This window comes from Echinops telfairi, unplaced genomic scaffold (genome assembly GCF_000313985.2).
Source record: "Echinops telfairi isolate 266 unplaced genomic scaffold, ASM31398v2 ScPeMD7_17;HRSCAF=63, whole genome shotgun sequence".
In the NCBI taxonomy this organism is placed as follows: domain Eukaryota; kingdom Metazoa; phylum Chordata; class Mammalia; order Afrosoricida; family Tenrecidae; genus Echinops; species Echinops telfairi.
In genome coordinates this window covers 9,903,626-9,908,878 of record NW_022103914.1, presented here as the reverse complement: position 1 = coordinate 9,908,878, position 5,253 = coordinate 9,903,626, and positions in this window count along the sequence as shown.

Here is a 5,253-nt window from a genome sequence, read left to right as displayed (position 1 = left end):
GGGTCATGTGTCCTGGATTCCCTGTGTTTCCAGTTCCTATCTGTACCAATGTACATCCTCTGATATAGCCAGATTTGTAAGGTAGAATTGGGATCATGATAGTGGGGAGGAGGAAGCATTTAAGAACTAGAGGAAAGTTATATGCTTCATCGTTGCTATCCTGCACCCTGTCTGGCTCATCTCCTCCCCACAACCCTTCAGTAAGGGGGTGTCCAGTTGCCTACCAATGGGCTTTGAGTCTCCACTCTGCATTCCCTCTCATTCACAATGATATGGTTTCCATCTTTCTTCTAGATAGAGCTATATATTTTTGAAAGAGGACTTATAACTCAATTTTCAGAAATAATTTATTTTACATTTTCCTTTTATATTCTTTTTAACCTTCACTCTTGGAGATTCTGCCTTAAATTCCAACTAAAATGCTCTTGGATCTTTCTTACTCAGTGGTCCTCAATCAGGCATGATGTTGCTCATTTTTTAACATCTTAGAAATTCTACTCCATCCTCTCCTTCCTTCTTGTCCCTGCTTTCACTTTGACAACTCCATCTGCCGGTAGAATGGTGGCTTTTAAGTATTTCTGATTGTTCTCAGGCATTATTTGGAGAAATTTTTTATGGTCATGATGAGAATACTGCTATTGGCACCTAGTGTCATTTAGGCCAGGGATTCAAGAAGCCTACAATGCACAGGACAGTCTCTCATGACAAATAATTACCAAGTCCCAAATCTCAATGGTCCCGAGGCTGAAAATTTTTGATGTAGTCAAAGATTCAGTGATAATAGGAGCTATGCAGTCATTTCTAGTACCCCACTCTGTAGGTACCATGACACGTTAGGCCAGCTTGACTAGAGCACCAAAACCAGTGATATTCACATGTACATGAGAAAGAGCTGTATATCAAGAAGTCATCATAGTAGTTACATATCAAGAAAACATCCCAGCCCAGTCCAACTCAAATCAATAAGTCCCATATTAGCCCATAAGCCTGTCTTCAGATTCATGGAGTCATGTGCAATGATGCATGTGCAGGAATATCACAGGCTGGTGATAGCAAAGTTGTGTGGATCCAAGGTCCATGAAAACATGGCAGGGTTCCAGTGCTCTCAGGGTGACCAATAACCAGAAAATGGAATGCAGAGAGAGATGGGCCTATGAGAAGGCCATGCCCACAAGTAGGCACCATCAGGCTGATAAACAGGTTAGATACTACCCCTACCCTTTTATATATCTTCAAGTTGACATAACATTATGTAACTACCCCACCAACTTTTGTATTCCTATCACCAATAATTATCTATGTATCTTGATTATATGTTTGATCAATTTCAGACTGAAGAAGTTGGCAGAATTCTTCAATTTCTTTATCGCTAGTTTTAATGGTTGGTGTGTAAATTTGAATAGCTATCTTAGACTTCCTTGTAGGGGAATGGATATTATCTTATTGTACATCAAGGTAGATATTGAAATGTTCTTCTGGATGATGACTGGGACGCTATTCCTCTGAAATTTGTCACCCCCTACAGAGTAAACCGGAGCCTTTCCTCTTACCAACAATTCATCTGTTGCTGGTGATATTCTGGCTATTTACTTTGCCACTTCACACCATGGATTAACATCACTTCTCTAGTAATAGTGGCAGAGTTATACATGCTTTTAGGAGTAGAGGAAGCATTCTTAGTACTGTTCAGCCTAATCAGGCTGGAGAATCAATTCAGCAAACCCATATTTATGATCTTGTTTCTCTGGAACCACTCTTGGTACCAATTGTGTGAGGCAAGGTTCTCTAGAGAAACAAAACCAGGACATTTATGATGATAGATAGATAGATAGATAGATAGATAGATAGATAGATAGATAGATAGATAGACAGATTTATATAGTGAGAAGAATGTAACAGCTAATTAATCCACACAGCAGTACAGAGGGCTCAGTGCAATTCACTTTCATGGAACAGTTAATATGCTGAAGGTACCTCAACTCATTTGGGCTGCCAGTCCAAGGTCAAGGAAGCAGACAGCAGAGTCAGCCCATAGGCAACAGACAACAGGGTGGGGCAGCAACAGTCAGTAGATTGTAGTGTAGTGAAGCAGGCCCCAGTGGAGTCTCAAGCTTGAGCAATGCATGCACAGTGGCACAATCCACAAGCAGTGTGTTATGAACCATGAGTTGGCTCAGCCCACAGGTAGTGTGGCACACAGTTGAGGTAAAGGACTAGCTCAAGCAGCAGCACACCGGTCCAATTACCAGGGAGAAAAAGAGAGATGGGAGGCCGGCCTCAGAAAGCATTTATCTTGGTCACCCTCCAATCAAGCTTTGACTTGATTAAACTCTGCCCACAAGTTCCTATGGAGGCCTAGCTAGCACAGTAAACCTATTTATCACACTATTCCTAAGGTTTTCAGTGGCCTATCCCTTAGAAATGGAGACCCTTTTTCTTCTTTGTCTGTTCGTAGACTGGAAACTCCTCTGAAACCTGTTGACCTGGAGTTATCTTCACAGTCTTCCAGTATCACAGCAACATGCAAGCCCCAAAAGTAAGACAACTGACAGATAAGTAGTACCCTTGAGTATATCTCACCTGAATTTTGAGAACAGTTAAAGAGCAGATTAGAGGCACTAAACACTAATGACAGATGGGTTTGTGAGTTGTGGAATGACAGCAAGAACATCATACATTAAAAATACAGGAAAGAAAGAAAATTCTAAAGTTCCTGCCAGAAACACTCTTACAAGTGCTTTTGGAAGTAGCAAATAGATGAAATGATAAAGTGAAAGAGCCGAAAAGAAAATTTCAAATGATAGCTTGAGAAGACAAAGAAGAACATTGTCATGAAATCTACAATAGAGTTAGGAAGCCGAAACGAAGAAAAGGTTCAGCATATCTCAAATGGAAAGAACTGAAAGAAAAAATTAAGCCCCACATTGCAATATTGAAGGAGTCTGTGTGGGAAATTATTAAACATTTCAAGAATCATCAAAAGAAGAAGAGAAAAAGAATACAGCCATTGTCCCCCAAATAATTTGTCAACATTCAACCATTTCACAAGGTAGCAATAAATGGTATTGAAGGAGAAGCCCAAGCTGCACTGAAGGAGTTATCGAAAAACAAGGCTCCAGGAATTGATGAATTATCAATTGAAATTTTTCATCAGGCTGATGAAAGTGCTAAAAACACTTGTCTATGCCAAGAAATTTGGAAGACAGCTATCTGACCAACCAACTGGAAGATTCATGTTTGTTGCCATTCTAAAGAAAAGTGAGACAACAGAATGTGAAATTATTGAATAAAATCATTCAAATCACCTGCAAGTAAAATTTTGAGGAAGACAATTGAACAAAGATTGCAGTAGTACATCAACAGGGAGCTGCAGAAATGTAAGTTTATTCAGAAGAGGATATAGCTTGAAGGATGTCATTGCTGATGCTAGATGGATCTTGGCTGAACGCAGAGAACGCCAGAAAGATGTTTACTTGTTTTCTGGACTCTTTAAAGGCATGTGTGGGTCATGATAAACTCTGAGTAACAGAGAAACATGGGAATTCCAGAATGCCTCTGTGGACCAAGAAGCAGCTGTCTGAACAGAACAACAGGATCTTACGTTCTTTAAAATCAGAAAAGGTGTGCTTCGGGGTTGTGCCTTTCCCCATACTTACTTAATTTGTATGCTGAAAATAATCTGGCGAGCTGGATTGTCACAGTGGCTGCGCCCATGTATTTAAGCCCTAACAAACAAAATAACAATTGTGAAGACAGTGTAGGACTGGACAGTGTTTTTTCTGTTGTACACAGCTTGGCTATGAATCAGAGCTGACGCGATACCAGCTAACAGCAACAATAACACTTACTGAAGAATTCTGCTTTCTTGGATTTACACTCTATCAGAGCAGCAATTTGCTCATCCTCTTTGTTGTTGTTGTTAGGTGCCGTTGAGTTAGTTCTGAGTTTGTTTGTTCTTCTGACAACCCATTGTTGGTTAGGGGCCACGGAGTTGGTGCCAATCCATAGGGACCCCATGCAAACAGAATGCGACTGGTCCCATGCCATCCTCATGCCATCCTCATACTTGTTCCCGTGCTTGACCCTATTGCTGCAGCCACGGTGTCAACCACTCTCCTTGAGAGCCTTCCAAATTTTTCACTGCCCCTCCGCTTTACCAAGCTTGTTGTCCTTCTCCAGGAAATGGTCTCTTCTGACAACATGTTCAAAGTACATGAGACACTAACCTTACCTCCAAGGAGCAGTCAGTCTGGTTGTACTTCTTCCAAGACAGATTGGTTTGCTCTTTTAGCAGTCCATTGTACGTTCAATATTCTTTCTCAGTCCCACCATTCAAAGGTATCACTTCTTCTTCAGTCTTTCTTATTTAATGTCCAACTTTCATAAGCAGATGAGGCAGTTGAAAAGATCTTGGCTTGGGTCAAGTGCACCTTAGCACTCAAAGTAATATCCTGGGTTTTCAATATTCTGAAAAGATCGTGTGTATCAGATGTACACAGTGCAATGTATCATTTGCTCTTTTGACTGCTGCTTCCATAAGCATTGATTGTGGATCCACGCAAGAGAAAATCCTTGACAACTTTAATCTTTTCTCGATTTCGCATGATGTTCCCTATTAGCCCAGTTGTGAGGATTTGGGTCATCTTTACATTGAGTTGTAATTCATACTGCAGGCTGCAGTCCTTGATCTTCAGCAAGTAGCCCATAGTACTTTCAAAAGTCACCCCCATAGACATAATGCAAGTGCATCAATTCTCCTGCAGTCTCCCTTATTCCTTGTCCAACTTTCATATGCACATGAGGTGATTCTAAGTACCATGGGTTGGGTCAGATAAATCATAATCCTCAAAGTAATATTTGTGCTCTTCAACATTGTGTAGATTTTCCCCATGTGAATGGCATTGTTGTGGAACTCATGAAGTGTTCCCTTTTACTGTTCTTTGGGCTTCGTTTCAGTCATTCACAGTTCCCAGAGACCTGCTTAAACATGTCTTGCTTGGAATAAACATGTGTACATACAAATAGGGAGCTTAGTAGCATGAGTTAGTTTATTGTGCCAACCTGGCCAATAAACACATGTGGGGTTAATTGAAAGGCAGAAGGATAAATGGCTCGGTGACCCTTGCCTTTCTAGTTCCCAGGTCTCTTGCTTTCTGATGGTCGAACCAGGGTGAAGCTGCCTTGGCCAGTTCCCTGCTTTAGCTTGCAAGACTCACTTCCTGCAAGACATCCCTGAGGTGAAGCTGCATGGAC